The sequence below is a fragment of the Ictidomys tridecemlineatus genome, chromosome 1 (assembly GCF_052094955.1).
Source record: "Ictidomys tridecemlineatus isolate mIctTri1 chromosome 1, mIctTri1.hap1, whole genome shotgun sequence".
Classification (NCBI taxonomy): Eukaryota; Metazoa; Chordata; class Mammalia; order Rodentia; family Sciuridae; genus Ictidomys; species Ictidomys tridecemlineatus.
The window spans coordinates 13,666,493-13,684,758 of record NC_135477.1 but is presented as its reverse complement, the minus strand read 5'-3'; the positions used below and the strand labels follow the sequence as shown (position 1 = coordinate 13,684,758).

The following is an 18,266-nucleotide window of genomic DNA, read 5'->3' as shown; positions in this document are numbered from 1 at the left end:
CAACTCTTAGGGGAATGGATGTTTTTGAAGGGCAAGGGGGATTTCAAATATTTCTGTTCAATTCCTCTCAGATCTGGCAGGTTCTCAGCAGCAGTAATTGATGATGAACTTGCCTCCCCAATTATTTTATCTTTTCTTGCTGCCCCAGTTAGCTTTGACCTTGCTCCTCACTTTTCTTGATTTGTGTTCATCCACACACTAAAAGTGAAAAATATACTACTTTATACCTTGTAAGCTTTAGCAATTCAAGTAGCAGAATGTTTCCCGTACATGGGAACAGAAGGTTTCTATCATTCATTATACCTAATGATATCTTGTTGCAGGAATTTTTAGCCAAAGTTCATTTTTAGATGTTTATGCAAATAAATGGACATTCTCTGCACTTTCTTGTACATTGAGTGAATGTCTTGCTCTTCTCCTTCCAGCAGCACCAAAGTAAATGGCATGCAGTAGTAGAAGAGTTTGGCCCTGGTCAGATAAGATGGATAATTATAGGTCCTGTGCCCAGCTAATGGAAGTATTGTTTTAAAGCTGGGATGATTTCCAAAACAAACACTTTACTAATGAAAACAAGTCTCTGTGATATACCCCAAGGTTCTTCTAGATCCTTGACAAGATGACTTACTGATGGGGAGAGTGAAGACAACTGCCAATACTCTGTCCCTTTAACCTTTGAAATCCTTTTTGGCTGATTTTAAAGAGCCAAGTAGCAGTGTGGACCATCATTTCTGCTGTTTTTTTTATAGATGCTTTATGATTCTTAATGACATCTTGATGCCATCCCAAATGCTGTAGAACTATACTCTTTGCAAACATTCTCCTATTTTTCACATTTGGTCTCCTTGATAAGGCTATAAATAGGTGATGTAATATTCTCTTCATAAGTGAGAGGAACGATGCATAGAAAGCACTGTATTTCTACATTCAAAGACTAGTGGCGGGGGGTATACTAGAGGGTATAGTGAAGAACAAAAAATACTTACTGCCTGCCTTCCAAGTGATCCTTCCTGGTGATCTATGGCAAAGAACTTACTGCTCTACAGTCGACAGCTCAGGTCTTCAGAAAGCCAAGTACTTGGAGGAGTACTGAAAATGTCTACAAGGTTGATAAAGGGAGACAAAACACTGAAACAGCTAACATGCATCTTCCAGAGGCAGAAGAATGAATGTTAAGCACTGTGTGCATAATTCAGGATGAGCTGGTTTCTTGTCTTTTAGAAAATCAAATAATTTTTCTAGCTATACTTTTAGAAGTAAGACTCTTCTTTGATTCTATTCCTTTAAAATATGGTATTATCTCTTGTTTGAATCTGTTTTGAAATGTAGTAAAAATATGATAGATGAGTGGATGGACAGATATAAAACAAGAAAACTGTTTATGATAGAATCTAGGTGATGGGAATATACTGGTGTTGATTATAAAATTCCCTCAATTTTTCTATATCATTGAATTTTTTAATAATAAAATGTCAGGAAACAAAAAAACAAAAACTCTTTGATTTCATTGCAAAAAGAAGCCAGCATGTATAGAAAGAAATTTTCTAATGTTATCATCTGTTTTCCCTGAACGAGGCAAATAGTGACATCAATATAAAAACCAAATGGATAATTTTCTCCACTCTTTATCAAAATGTTTGGTGTGTGTATACCAAACTAAAACTTAACCTACAGCCACCCAATATTTGAGCAGAGATACATTCCAATGATTATTGGGAGCTTGGGAGGGAAAGGTGGCCATTAGCTATTTCATTGATAAAATATGATCTATTGTATTTTTTTTTTGTAACAAAAAGTCTATACATGTTTTCCTGCTATCAAAGGATGTTCATAATGCTCTTGTTGATGAAGACGGTGGTGGTGGTTAGTGGTGTGATCGGAAGCCTGGAAAATGTGACTTTCAAAAAGCACTTCCATCTTTGAGTATCAGTTAACTTAAATGAAATGAACAATTGGAATAGAATGTATTCATTGTTTCTTAGGTTCCTCTCCTAAGATCCCTGTATTCTAGAGAGCCTCCCTCAGGACTGATGCTAGGTAGGAGGTTGGGGACATTGAGGAGGAGTTACAGGAGAGTCTTCATGGACAGAAATACCTGCCCTTACCCCCACTATGTGAAAGACAGAGCCCAGGAGTTTTCTCTTGGCATCTGGGCTATTTATATCTTCAGATATTCATGTAGCTATTCAGTGATTGAATTAGTGTTTATTTTAGGTTAAAAGTCTTCTTACAATATTTTTTTTTTAAATCTTCTACTTCTTTGAAATGTTCCTGTTAGTGTCATATGCATTATTCATTGCCATGAGTAAAAACATTTAGGAGACGGTGTGGGGATATGGGAAGCAGAAGCACCTGTGAGCATGGAGATTGGATTAGTCTGGGTGCTCCGGAAAGGCCCAACCAATAGAACTTACACGTAGGTACCTGAGAGGGGATCATGTGTGTGATGAAGTCCTACAACAGGTGTCTGAAAACTGCAGAATCCTGTGGTGCTGGTTATGGCTGAGTCCAAGTCAAAAGGCCTCAGAGTTGGGGAAGCCAATGGTCTAACTATCAGTCTGAGGCCAAAGGATGAGAACTTGGGAACCACTGGTATTAAGAATCCGAAAGATGGAAAGCTGGCGTTCTGATATCCAAATGGAGGAAAGAGGAATGTGTCCCATCTCCAGGATATACTCAGGCAGAGATTTACCTTTCCTGTCCGTTCTCTTGGAGTCCCCACACAATTGGATCGTTGTGGGTGGATCTTCCTATCCTGTTCACTCAGAGTCACACTCTTATCTCTCTGACAACAGCCTCATAGACCCACTCAAAAACATTGCTTTACCAGGTTTCTATGTATTCCCTGATCCAAGTCAAATTGACAATTAAAATCAACATTGTTAGCACCAAAAAATGAGTGACTTAGAAACATGCAGGTGCTAGTCTGGCCATCTCTTTTCAGTAGTACCTCGTGGTTTATTTCAAATTTAAAACGGCATTGTCTTTGGACTTCATTCTCTTTCTCCTAACAACTGTTTCAGTCATGTTTAACAAGCAACAATTAGACATGGCCCTGTTAGTGTCTGTCTGACACGTGTGAACCACCTTCCCCATGGCTTTCAACTGATCAGAGATCAAAAGAAAAACTCTACGGATTCATCCCTTAGATTACCCAAGCATTAATCTTTTTAATTTTTTTTAATATAATGAATTTAAGTGCTTGTGAGCAATTCTCCCTCTAGGTGGCTGAGAATAGTAAAGCAGAAGATTTTAAACAGGTTTTGTGGCATTCCGAGAGCTGGACTCATCAGGTTGCCTGCTCCCCAACCAGTAGCCCTGCGGCTTCCTTCTGCTCTGCTGTGAGCAAGCCCCACGGAGCATGCCAGACTCTCGTGGGCTCATGCAGATCTTTGTTGTTGGCACATGTTCATTGTGCAGCCACTTTCTCCTCTGACTTCAAAGTCATTGCAAAACTGGCATTCCCATGAAAACAGGACACAGTAAGTAACTCTGGTGCATGACATGGACAACCACGCGTATCTGTATCTCCAGTCACCCTGGACAGCACTGTCCCCACGCATTCTAGAGTCATATTACAATGAAATATGGTTAAAGCAAATAAAGCTCTTCAAAAGCATAAATTGAAAATGATAATGACCACTGTCACTTTGTGATGGAAGATTATGGATTTCACAATTTATGGATCCTTTCTAATGAGAAACAGGCTAACTTCTCTCACTTGGATTAAAAATCCCAGGGTCCCAAATGTCCATGGTTGCAAAGAAGCTATGTGCTTCAACTAAAAGTCAAATTTGCCATGATCCTGTCCCATGTATGATTGACTCTGACATTACCAAAGAGAATACTGCTGGAAAGCCTAGGGTTTTGAGATTTTCTGCTTTAGGCTTAGAAGTTTTAGCAGGATGATCAGTTTTTTTAGAATAATTTGGAAACACTGTATAATGTTTAAAACAATAGTCTACCCAACTGTGTCATGAATGCTTTTCTTATTTATAACAATGACAAAAAGAACTTTGTCTTACCCAAATGGAAAGAGGTGGAGGAAGAACACTAGTAATTCTAGTATTAGAAGCTTTCTATGTATATTCATTGGTTTAACCCTCTTAATGACTCTGAGAAGCCGCTTTTACTGATGAAAAACTGAATTCCCACAGGAATTAAATGACTTGCCCAAGGCCACTATAATGGCCATTATAGCCACTGACTGAGTGAAGCAGAATTCAAACCCAGGGCCATTGAATCCTCAGCCTGAATGATACAGTGCTTCTCTGGATGAAGACAGGGATATTTTGGGTAGCCCTTATTCTTGAAGAAGCTTTAAACCCAGTTAAAGAGGAAAGCCCAATAAGATCTCTGCTGAGCACTGGGCTTAAGGGGGCAAAGAGGACAAATTTATCTTTCCTGGCGATTTAACTGCAGCAATTAGGTAAAATATGTGCAAGCTGTGACACATCTGCTAATGAAACTATGATTGTATGTAATAGCAACAGGGGCAGGCAGTCAGAGGAAAAGAATTTAAACTTGTAAGTTTTAACTACAGACTTAGAGTCACAATCCTGGAGACAGAGACCCAGCTCTGCCACTGGATAGCTGTGTGAACAGGGCAAGGTGCTTAGTATCTGAGCCCTGTTTTCTCATGTATACGATGATGGGATTGGGTTGGACTCCTAGATGTATTTCACTCTAGCCCCTGGGTATAGTTTCACTACCAAATATGTTAAGACATATTGGGAAAGTAAGAGCAAGTAATTCACTTTTATAAATGAATAAATATATATAGTTGTAGATGAACACAAAATATTTATTTATTTTATGTGGTGCTAAGGATTGAACCCAGTGCCCCATATGTACAAGGCAAGCGCTCTACCCCTGAGCTCAGCCTCAGCCCCAAGTAATTCACTTTTAAGTTGTGTTTTTACTTATCTTTCCAACTACTCAAGACTACTTGAGAAACCTTATTTTCCTATGCCTTGCTTGTCAGTGACAAAAATTAATGAGCATCACTCCTTAAATTAAAAAAAAATCTAAATAATCTGTTAATAAAGTCTATTTCTCAATATTCTTATAAGGAATAAAATATATGTTTGAAAGATGTAAATAGTTCATAGTGCTAATATTAGCTTTCCATTTCTGTGATGGAGTACCTGAGAAAATTAACTTAGAGAAGAAAAGATTTATTTTGCTCATGGTTTCAGAGGCTGGCTCCCTTTCTAGGCCTGCAGTGAGGCCAACTATCATGGCAGAGGGGAGTGGCAGAGCCAAGCTTCTCACCTGGTGGCATCCAGGAAACAGAGAAAGAAGAGAGGAAGGGGCTGGGTACAACATATACCCTTTCAAGCACACCCTAGTGACCTACTTCCCCCAAGTAGGTCCTACCTCCTACAGTCTCCACCCCCTTTCAGTACTGCCATCAAATGACGACTCCATTGTGATTCACCCACTGATGAGATCAGAGCCCTCTTGATCCAGTGGTTTCCCAAAAGCCCCGCCTCTGAACACTGCTGCACTAGGGTCTGAGCCTTCAACAACTGAACCTTTGGGGGACATTCCAGGTCCAAACTATAACAATGCCCCTATTTTAGAAGGGAGTGAAAGGAATCTCAAAATGCCAGTGAGAGGTTGAATGTTCTCCATGATCTCAGAGACAGACTCCAGGCCTGCGGGTTTTCAGTGGAGTATTCTTTCCTCTGAAGCCAGTTTTTAAAAGCAAATCTCCATTTTCCAGAAGCCTCTGGAGTTTCTGTCCCTCTGGACTCCTTTTCCTTCATAACTCTGCCTCTATAAATATCTTCACACTTGTAGAGACACATCTGTTGATCTAATCTTAGCACTTCCTTTGTTAGAGGGAGCTGAATAAGAAATAGAACTACCGAGTTGTATCAAGAATTTATTATAAAAATTGTGGCATGTTATGTTCTTACCCTCAAATCCAAATATTTCTTATAGCCAGTACATGTGTCTTAATAAAGGAGAAAGAAAAAAGTGGCAAAATAAACTATAAAATTAGGCCAAAGGCCCCCAAGACAACAGGGATGGGAATAAGTGTCTGAGATTATTATTGATAAATATTACTCTGCTTCAAAAAATATCCAATATTCAAAAGACCCTGAAATCAACAAGAAAAACTTTTTCTTCTATCCAAAATGTGGTCATGTGGATTTTTATTTATTACCTTTATTCATTCAAGAAATATTTGAAAGCATCTGCTCAGCGCCAGCCCTAGATATAAAATAATGAACACAACGGTGCTTCCACCCTTGGGGAAGTTATAGCCCGTGTGAATACAGACACAACACAATCACCCAAATAAACCCATAATGACGAGTTTGTGGAAGGTGCTAGCACAAAATAGAAAGGAAAGTCAAATAGTTTTCTCTTCTAGTGAGAGTGATAAACAAAAAAGCCCTTTCCTGAGTCCTCTCTCGTCACCCTGTCTCTGTGGGGTTTGGTGAGTAGGCCCCAACTTCCGGAAACTTCCTCCTGTGGTGTTCGGTGCCCCCATGGATCTCAGGCACTGACCTAGGGGAATGTGCTGAGAGGCCCTGGCCTCTGAGTGCCTCCCCTCTGTAGGGCCACTTCTCCTGCCCAGTTACACACAGGAGGTGTCCTCAGGGCCCTCCTCAGGGGCTGGCAGGCCCTCTGCACTCCCAGGGATACTGCTCTCGCTAGCTCCTGACCCTGTGGGGCGTCACCAACACCCCTCACCTCTGCTGAGCGCACCTTACCTGGCTTTCCTACTCTTTGGATGTGACGTCACCCTCCCTTCCTCCTCTCCTGTCACCTCCCCCCCTTCCCCAGACCAGCTCTTCCCCCGCCTTGACTGTTTCTGTGAAGTCCACTTCAGAGTGCCTCAGGTTGCCACCTTGGAGTTAGTCCTCCTTCTCTCTCCCCTTTTCCTTGTTAGCAGGTCTGTAGACCTGACCCCTGCACCATAGAAAGCACATCTTTTTTTCCATTTTTCCTCCCTCCGTGGCTTTGTTCAAGCTGCCAAAGGAAAGCACAACCCCAGTCACATCACTCCTTTCCTTGGGAACCTTGGTGGACTTCTCATGGCCTGTTGAACCAAGTCGAGGCATTTATTTGTTCTGGGGCATGAGACCATCCTTGGCCTTTTACAGCCCCCCTTCTAGACCGCACCACAGAATCCTTACTACACCCACCTGTACAGCAGCACTGGCCAGCTGAGGCCCTTGGGCAATTATTTTAGCCTCTCAAACCCTCAGATTCCTCATCTACAAAGTGAGGAAAGTGACTTAGTAGAATGTCTTTGGGATCACTGCTACAAGTCCACACCTATTTCCCTTCCTATGATCCTGTGTATATATGTACACTATGTCCAGTGTACTTGAAATGCCTTCTTCCTTTCAGTGCCCTGTTTTCAAAGCCCAGTTCATATGTCACTCCCTCTTCCACAAAGCCATTTCAGTCCCCTCATACAAGTGTGTCCTTGCTCACTGAGAAATCTCATAGGATTTGCTGGTTCACTTCTTTACTGCTTTTTGACATCTATCAAAGTCACTGTGTATGTTTCTTCACTTTCTCCCCAGATAGGCCAGTGGCTATGTCTTATTTTATCCTTGAATCCCTACTCACCAACAAGTTCCTGATACTTAGTAGTTGCTTAGTAAATATTTAATTGATGAGTAAAATAAATTATAGACTTTCTTCCTCCAAAAAGACACAGAAAAGATATATATGCACAAATGTAGTGTATTTCACCTCAAGCCCATAATCTTGGTAAAATAGATTTTGTTTTTATGATATATATTGAATTCAAGCTACCTATCTTGGGAACTGAAATCAAGCCTAGAAGAGTACTTTTGATGGATATATCTATTAAAATTTCTTTATTTAGATTTAAGACTCAATGAAAATTAGAATATTATGAAAGATGACATAAAACAATAAAGCAAGTAATATTTTTCAATGTAGCACATATTATATATATAGTCATTCTATTTTCATGATTTGAACTTTAATTTATTCCTTGGATGATAATTTTTAAAAACCATTAGATTTAAACTTGAAAGAGCACATCTGAGTTCCACCCTTTATGAATAGAAAAATAAATGATTTTGAATCTCATGGAATAAAGGTTCACATATTAGTTACATCCAGGACAGATAATCTCACAAAATATAGCTGATAGATCAAAAGCATTAATTGCTTAGTCCTAGGGCTTAGGAAACTTACTTGTAGCCACATAGTAAATAATTAGGGAGTAAGAATTTAAGACCAGAAAAACTCACACCAAAGTACTCTCCTAAAGCTTTTCAGTTTTGTTTATTTGTTTAGCTGGAGGGGAGAAATTATCTTCTTACTTTTGAGCATAGCACATACTTTTTCTCTTATTGACTAGTGTCACTGTGACATGATATGGTTATAGTCCTCCCAATTTGAGATTTTAAATTTTATCTTTGTGTGATGACTAATTGAAATGTTGTGGCTTTCTCACAGAGAATCAGGGCACAAGGGCATTCAGCAGGAAGCAGCATTTATTAGTGCCAGCACTGGCCCAACAGATTCACATCCAAAGGCTGAGCACTGAAAGCAGAAGGCATTGGGTTATATACCTCTTATTAGTTCCTCCATACTTGCCAGCTCTTTGTCTCCCATATAGTAATACACATTCTGATTGGGCATTCTATTTCTATAGTATAGAGTTGCAACAGTGTTACAACAGAGTTGTGGTATGTGCACATTGATACTGATGGTGCCATGTTATCTTTCCTTTGTTTGGAGAAAGTCCCTACCACAAGAGAAATTGAACTATGTATAATGGAATCAAAGAAAAACATAAGGACAAGAAACTCAAAGACTAGAAAACATAATCAATTAAACATGCTGCAGAAATGAGTTAGCCCTAAAAGTTAACTCAACTCTTTTCAAGATAAGCAGTTAGAAACAAACTCACATGAGAAGTCAGAGATTGAGACGTGAAAAATGAGACCAACAGCCCTGAGACACGGCCAACACATTTCTCTTTTCCTTTCCTTCTGTCTTGCCTGTCATTCTTTCTAGTACTTCTAGAAATGACTGGTAAATAATAATTGACTGGTTTAATAAATTATTGTGGTCAAAGAGGAAAACAGGAAACAAGTAAAGTTCAACTTACAAAGCTAAAAGAGAAAATCAAGATTTGTTTACAGTAAGTAAACTATGAAGCAAAAATCACAATATAAGAATTTCATGGTTAGATAAAAGGTAAAGGATAAATTAGTTCCACCCCTGGTATTTCTTGTAATAGCCAACACCATGGTCTGTATGAAACTGCCTATTACTTAAATTGTAATTTATACTTTTATTTGGTCATGGATTAAAGAGAAAGCTGCTGTCTCAGTGAGTTGATCTGTACATTAAAATACTAGTGTATGGGTAAATAAATCTTTAACTAACAAAGGTGTATTTCTCAGAGTTCCAGAGGCTAGGAAGTCCAAGATCAAGGTACCTGGCATAACAGTATATGTTGAAAGTCCTCTTCCTGGTTTGCAGATGATCACCTTCTTTCTGTAAGCTCACATGATAGATAGAGGGCTCTGGTCTCTTCTTACAAAGGAACTAATCCCATCATGAAGATCTATCCTCATGATTTTATCTAAACCTATATACTCCTGCTCAAAGTCCCCCCCCCCCGCCCCCGCAACATGAGAATCTGGGTGGAAGGTGAGGAGAGACACCAACATTCAGTCCATAGTGGCTGCTTTCTTCATTTTAAGGATGGATGGGTAATTCTAAGTGTCAAAGAATGTTACCATTTTTAGAGCTCTGGAAATGGTTTTAAAAGTCATTTATTTCTACTTCATATTTTTATAGTTTTTTCAGTTATAGATGGACACAATCCCTTTATTTTATTTTATTTATTTATTTTTTATGTGGTGCTGAGGATTGAACCTAGTGCCTCACACATTTGAGGCAAATGCTCTACCAATGAGCCAAAACCCCAGCCTCCTACTTCATATTTTGAAAAGAAAACCAACCTGGAGAGCTAGAGATGGGGAGAGATATATCTGTGATCAGTGAGTTTGTAGGTGAGCAGGGACTAGAACCAAAATCTCTGAATCCCTCAGGCATGAAAGGACTTTATCCCTCCCTCACTTTTATTGTACCATGCTGCAAAATCTAGCTAGAAAAAGAAAATAACAATAATTCACCTCTTACAAGGCATTATTGCACAATATTTGCCACATAGAGCCCAGAAAGGCTGACAGAAACTTTCTAGATAATAAAAGAAATTTAAGTAATCTTAGAAAATAATTTTTCTTACCAGCAAAGTGTTGAAATGCTAATAAAATAAGGTTTTTCTTCTTCCCACATAAACATTTTTCTGAGGACCATGTCATTAGGCCAGAGGTTCCACAGAATATCTAGAGGGAGTGTGTTCAAGTTTGATAAAAGTTCTGGGTTGAATCTCAGATCCTGTCACGTATAGTATCATGGTGCCAATAGCACTTACCAAAGGTATTTTTATCCTTTATTCTTAATGTAAGGCCCAGGGGAGGAGCAAGCACCAGCAGTAGAAACGTCATTCTACAAATGGTGAACGTTGGCGATAATTGCATCAACACCTTAAGGCCACAATGATCTTTCTCAAAGGGCTTTTAGGGAAAAAGTTAATGGCCCTCAGAAAAATGAGTAATTCATCTCCATTTGTCCAACTTATAATCTGCAAATGAGCATAGCTCATGCAAATTAAGCAAACTTCCTTAATTGATGGACAGCATGTCCAGAGCAGTCATGCCTGAAAAACACTGGCAAAACTTAAGAGAGAGTTCCTTAGCTTCTTCCTTGAGAGCTGGACTTAAATTGGTCCACAGGACTCCAGAGAAGTGGTTTGAGGATTCCTACATGGTCCCAGGGATCATCATTTAGAAGCCCTGGGGAATAAATGGATTCTTCCCCTGGACCTGCTGTCTGATATAATTTGAATTGAACCTTGAAGCCCCTAAAAGTCTGGATGTAGTGACCATACATTCAGTTCCATTTATCCAACAAGCCAGGCAAGGATCATCAAATCAATAACATGACTGTGCCATCTGCCTTCCCCTTGCTCACCATCATAATGAAAAATGACTCCTTAAGTGTTCTGCAAGGCAATTAGCTCTGAAAGCAGAGCTGTAATGGGGAGAGGCCAAGTTGCATTTGTATTCAAAACTTTACTGGTAAAATGGAAAGGAAGCTGTTGTCCATATTAATAGATGCATAAAATGTATAAATGGGGTAATTTGGTATTACTCTATTTATGCATAATATTATACAACAGCAGAAACAGAGAGCTAGGAAGGGCAATGAAATGACATCTGGCTCCTCTGATGGCCTGTAGCCACAGCTGGTGACCCTGTCCAGAATCATCCTGGACAGACAGACCGTTTCTAAAGACTTCCCCAAAAGGCGTGCTTGTGACTTCCGGGGCTAAATCATCCTGTTATTTAACAGTCTTCATGCAATTTGATCCTATTCTCTTTTGTTCTCTTCTTGTTCTCATCTCTCCAGAAACAGAGAACAGCTGATTATGCTCCCTAAATAATTTATCACGTGTACAAGGCAATTTTGAAATCACCTCCCAGCCTTTGGTTCAGGTCCCATGCAAGACTCCAGTCTTCTTCCATCTGTGCCTTGAAGGGCCCAACTTCCAGCTTCACCTCTCTGATTCTCAGAGCCCTTCAACCTTCCTAAATGTCACTGACTCCAGGAACACGGGGTATGAAGGGACTCTAGAGGTAGTTCTGTACCTTTGTTTGACATATGAGGAAACTGTGGCTCACCTTGAAAAGACTTCCTCTGAGTTTGCCTTCTCGTGTGTGACAGAGCCAGCCCAAGGGCCCTGTTTCTCAGTGCCTAACCTCTGCTTTAAAACCAACTGCCATTGGTTCCATCTTCCCATTGGCAGTTCAGTAGGAATAGCTTTTCTGCTATTTTGCATTTTGTATATATGCCTCACTGTTTTTCTTGCTCAAGAAAAGAGAAGCAGTTGATTTCTCTGATATTCCAGGGTCACTTTTGAAATTTATCCTATCCTATCCAAAATGCCATTGGCTTTCCGTGACCCTTTTGATGTTATTTGCAAATACAAAGATTTTAGGAGAAGTCAAATGCCTCAAAGAGCTGGATTCCAGAGTGAGTTTAAAAATGCAGTCCTGGGCTAGGGCTGGGGCTGGGGCTCAGTGCAGACTGCTTGCCTTGCACATGAGGCACTGGGTTTGATCCTCAGCACCAAAGAAAACTAAATAAACAAAATGAAGATATTGTGTCCATATACAACTAAAAATTGAAAAAAAATGCAACCCTCCTTGCTCCAAAAGTACCACACCTCTATACCTTTGCATGGACCAGTCTGTCTGCCTGGACTGGCCTCCCAATGGCCCCCTGCACACACCCAAGAGAATTTCTACTTTAAGCTTCTCTTCCCCTGTGAAACTTATTCCCTTCTCCATTCATTCTCTGTCCACTACTTTTGATTTTTCATATTCTATAAAATGTTCATTATACTCTCTCCATCCTACCTAGGCGCTCTAGGGGTGGGAATTTCCCCTGATTATTATATCCCCAGGGGTAAATGGCACCTAAGGCACACAGAAGTCAATGCGCATGTCAGTCTTTTTCCTCCTCTTGTGCTCACCTGCACCTGTTGACACTAACTTCCCAGAGTCCACCTCTTGAGCTAGCTGTGAATTCATACTGTCTGCTGCACTTGATCATGTAATTGGTCTATGTGCCTTGATATAAATTAATTCTAGGTGCCTCTCAGTTTGAAAAACAAATGAAAAACCTCCTTAAGTCTCTCACTTCAAATTCGGTTTATGAAATTAAGACTGAAAACTTTACTGAGGTTAAAGATTCCTCACTATTTGCTGGGTCTGTCATTTTAGCCCATCCTGTTTGTCAAAAGACTAGTTAGTCATTTTGTATAGCTGGTTTTCTTCTATGTTAAATGGATTTCTTTGAGTCTTTTTTCCATATGTAAAAAAAAAACATCACCTTGATTGTTTTTATTATTCATAAGATCATTTTTGATTGTTTATAAAACTCCCTTTTCCCTTACTGGAAAATGAATGGTTCATTGATTCTTCTTCCTTCTCAGGGCTTAAAGCAGGCTCAGAAGTCCTACTCTTTGTTTGGTGACTTAGGGGTGCGTCACCAGACTCTGCTTCTCGTGCCTGGACCATCCATTTACAGCTTCTTCTTATTATGGCTTGACTATATAGCTTCTATATCCTTTGCTGAGGATTTTCATTAGATCACAGTTGCTCTTTGAGGCAGATTTTTCAAATATTTTAAAAGTCTGTTTTAAGCATTGTTTATTATTAGCCTTTTCTCTTGTATGTAAAAACGAGTCGATCTTCTTAAGCCTATCTTATCCCTAATGCAATACAGAGTTTTCCCTGCTTGCCTTTTCACCTCTAGTAGACCATTTTAGTTCTTGTATTATTATTGCTTTTTACTTTCTCCAGTGCTTTGAAATCTCTTTTGCTAGGCTTCTTAAGTAACTTGAAATCTTGTTGGGATTCTCCTAAGTTCTATTTTACCTCTTTATGCAATTCTTGCCTATCTATCCAAGACTCCCTTCAACCTTCTTTGTCCATCTGCATTAAAAATATTACTGAGGAATGCAAATTAAAACACTACTCAGATACTACTTCTCACCTATCATGTTGTTGAAAATTAAAAAGTATGACAGCATACCACTGGTGAGAATGCACGCTGGTATAGCCTTGCTGGAGGGGGATTTGGAAATACCTAACAAAAGTACACAGGTATTCCTTTGTCCCAGCAATCCTACTTCTCAGAATTGTAGTAATATTGCTCCAGCAATATGAAAATACATATGCAGTGGTTATCTCAATATTTTTTGTAAGTACTTGTGTTAGCTTTCCATTACTGTGACAAAATAACCACGAAAAACAACTTAAATCGGGAAAGATTTATTTTGGCTCACAGTTTCCCGAGGTTTCAGTCTACGGTCAGCTGGCTTCATTGTCTCAGGCCTGCAGTGAAGCAGTACATTGTGGCAGAAGGGATGGCTGAGCAAAAATGCTCATTCTATGGTAGTCGGAAAGCAAGGTAGGGGTTAGGGTTAGGGACAGGGATTAGATGCACTTCCAGGCATGCTCCTAGTGACCTGCTTCCTCCACCTGAGTTTGCCTTCTATGGTCTCTACCACCTTCAGATAATGCCATCAAATTACGAATCCATCAGGGAAGTCACTGGTGAGGTCAGAGCATTCATGATCCCAGCACTTTCCCAAAACCCCACCTCTGGACATGACTGCATTGAGGACCAAGCATTTGATACCAAGCACATGTCTCCCATGAGCATTTGGGGGACACTTCATATTCAAATCATAACAGCACAAAACTTTTAAATGGCTCTATACAAGAACAAGAAAGGAAGGAAGGAAGGAAGCTAGATCTCTAGGAACTAAGATGAAATCATTTCCAAGAACATATTGCTAAGTGAGAAAAGTAAGGTTCTTAAAAGTATTTTCTGTTGCCCTTGATGTACAAAATAGAGAATATATGAAATTTGAAGATATCTCTTCATTTATTCAAAAAAGATATAAAAGAATGATAAACCAGAAATTAGAAGGCTGGTTCACTGAAGAAAGTGGAGTGGATGTGGGTTATAAACATGGGGCAGTGAAAGGGAGCAGAGGGCAAAGAGGGGTGACATTTGCTGAGTATGCCAATTTCCTATGGCTCTGTTCCCTTAGCAAATCAGAAACATGAAGTTTTACAAATCCAGAAAATCTGTAAACATAATCAGGATGAGGCAGAAACTAACATGGAATACAAACTAAAAATTGAAACTAATTATACTACAAATAAATAAACAAGTGTGATACAGGGAAAGGGAGAAAAGAATAACCTAAGTTACTTCAGGATCTAATTACTTATGAATTATGTAAGGCAAAAGGTAAAAATACCAACAAAGAACTATATCCGAACACACTAATGCTGGTACATTTGTTTCTTCTTCACACAGGGGCCTGGGCGTGTTTCTGACACTACTATATCTACACTAGGATTAAACAAAGCAAATACACTGTGGCTTCTATTTGTCAGGGAAAAAAGAGGCACGTGAGAAAAGTGAGAAGGCTAGAGTTAATCCTGGGGTGTCAGATAGGAATTGGAGAGATCAATATGAACGCACTCACCCATAGGCAGCTATTTATAGAAATACAGATGTGCCCATGGGTGTAGTGTACATCTGTGATTCTTAGATCTGTCCACTGAGGGACTAGAAGCAATGATATGCCCATAGCAATGAATGTACTTAACACTCAATATTTTGTTTTCTTACAACTGTTCTCCAATAAAAGGAACCAGGGTTTTAATGTAAATGGTTAATCCCGAGCTAAGAAGAGAAGATACAAGTTGAGCTTGGAACACCTTATGGTTCCAGAAAATAATTTAGCATTCAAGATGAGAACATATTGAAAGGACACAGAAACCGAACTGAAGGAGCCAGCTGATGGCCAAAGCTGTGACAACTTAAACAAAATAAATTAGTGTTTGATTATAATTCAAAGAGTAAATTAAATATCCATGAATCCATACTAACAGAGGTAAAGCCAACTAGATAAAGAAGTGGAAGAGAAGGGGAAGCACTTCCTTACCATAGAATTCTAACAAATGAGTGTAGAAAAAATGAAGGAAATGGAGAGGTCACCATTAGACAAAAACCACAATAGTAATTATTAAGGACAAGAACCATTAATGGAATATAAAATTAATAGGACAAAATATGATAGAAAAAAACATATTTTCATAGTTTCAAAATATCTTCCCAGAAGTCATTTATTGATTAGAGAGGGGAAAACTAAACTTTTGCATGAACATAGCAGGTGTAACCTCATTCAAATGAACAAGGTTAAGATGACCAATAGAAAAAGAGAGAAATCCCGGCCCCTCTCTCATGTTACAGTAAGAAGAGCAGAAATCACCTGTGTGGTACTCTCAGTAAATTCATGACACCAGTGTAATCTCCCAATTGGATAATCCAGATTGAGGAACAGTCTACAAAACAATATGGCCAGAACTCTTGAACAGTGCCCAAGAAAGGAAAGACAATCAAAGACATAAGCACCAACACAGATTAGAGAGTAATGATTATACATGTAGGGGGGATCCTGAATTAAATTCAGGACCAGAAATGAAACATAAGTGGGAAAACTGGTGAAATTCAGATAAAGTCTGTAGCTTACTCAGTAATACTACATCAATGTTTATTTCCTGATCATTTTTTCCAATGATTTAAAATGTTTCATTAGGGGGAACTGGGTGAAGAACAGATGAGAACTTTTTAAAACTTTTCTTTGTCTAAAATGACGTCAAAATAAAAAGTATTTTCTCAAGCCTCATTTGCAAGTAGGTCATGTTCCAAAGGTTAACCTAAGATTATAGGCTGCAATTATTTTATCACTGAAATAATTTTTGTTTGGTTATTTGGTTCCAGGGTGAACCTCAGAAGCTTACTTAGCCTGGAATTTGGTGTGCATGTGGTCTCTATTTATTTCCTAGTCCCATTGTATTCTAGAACGTGAACAATTTCCTATGGCTCTGTTCCCTTAGCAAAAATGTATCCCTATTTTAAGCTAAAGAAATGAAATTTCAGAGAGGTTGCTCTACTTGCCCTGGTTTTTTATTTTAAGGCTTTAGAACAAGAGAACTGCAGAGCTGATTTTAGAGCCAGGTCTGTGTGACCCCCTGGCAGCACTATTTTTGAAGTATCTGAAGCCCCCTCGTCTGACAGTGTTCTTGTTCACAAATTCAAGACACTGAAAAGGAACAGATCTCATGGATGCCTCTGTGCTCTCCTCTTTACTCCCTTGATTTTAAAACTACACATTCACCTTTATTTTGTTCATGAGAATGCCCTGTTCTCAAAATATTGAATTTTAAATAGTTTGTGGATTTTTGTCTAATTCTGCTTTCCATCTTTAAATCATATTTTATAGATGAATCAGTGTTGAATCTCTAATGCATCATTAGGAACAAGGTTCATAAAAGCTTTAAACAAGATGAAATATATTTACTGAATCACAGTGTGCTTACAATCTGTTACCATATTTTTTTGTTAAAATTTTTGGAAATGTTTAAATAATTAAGCATGTCAAGACCATGATATGAGACTAAGAAGCTCTTCCCTATTAAAAACATCCATAAAATATGTTGACATGAACACAGTGTACTGAGCAATTATAAAGAGCGGGGCTTCTAATGCAAATGTTATTTCTATTATGACTCTGTCAATTTAGAAAGTATGTTTAAGTAGTCTAAGTGTCCACATAAGCAGAGATACCCACACAGAGAACAAATCCCAAAAAACAAACAAAACAACACCACAAGAGCACTTACCAAGTCTTTTTAAGTCAATCACTATAATAAGTTTTTTCTTATATTTTCTCATTTAATTTCTCAGTAATAACCCCTGTAAGGTGGATACTGCCATCTCAATATCAGTAAAATTAAGGCTCAAAAATTCACCAATATTTATAGACCTCATAATGGAAAGTACCAGGATGTGAACCTGGTTTATTTTTTTCTTTCCTTTAGTTTATGGCTTTAATCCCTGTATTCTAATATTTTCCTGACCAGCAAATATTAAAAACAGCATTGAGAACTGAAAAAGAAACCAAGGTACTTACACAAAATATGGTAAGCTTACATTTAATCTGCTCTATTTTATAATGTTTTTAAAAAATTGCAGAAGAAAAGCTACACAGGATTTTAAAGTGATTCAGAGATCAAACATGATTTTCTCTTTGTCCCAGAGTGCTTCAGAGTCAAACCCACGGCTTCAGGGCCTCTGGTGCGCGTCTGCTGCAGGGTCTCGTAATTGGTAAATTTGCATCATGTATGTCGCCAGCAGCTTAAGAAGGCACAGATGTCAGTTTTAGGAAATACTGGGAATTTCAGTCTTGCTCAGACTAATTGGTTCAATCGATAAAATGCTAATGAGAAAATAAATCCAAATCTTTACCTTAATAACCCTGAATTCTGACCACAAAGATTAATGTAACTGTCTTTCTGAAATCCCTATATTTTACAGGGTAAAAAAAAAAAAAAAGACAAAAAAATATTTGTTATCTATTTGTTTTTTTCTTTAAAAAAAAAAGCAAAACCATATTTGTCCTTTAAAAAATGATCAGTGTTAAATTTGTAATAGGAGAATTACCAGAAATCTTAGTGGAAAACATTAGCTGGTTCATCAAATTTAATTTGATAGTTACATGGTCTTAAAAGAATAGAATTCCATGTTGCCACTTC

The 18,266-nt window shown here is 38.6% G+C and overlaps 1 protein-coding gene across 6 annotated transcripts in view; it reads left to right on the top strand.

Moving 5' to 3' along the window:
* The window catches only part of Atrnl1 (attractin like 1), a 694,372-nt gene that overhangs the window by 599,100 nt on the left and 77,006 nt on the right, over window positions 1–18,266 (top strand). The gene's annotated exons all lie outside the window — the stretch shown is intronic.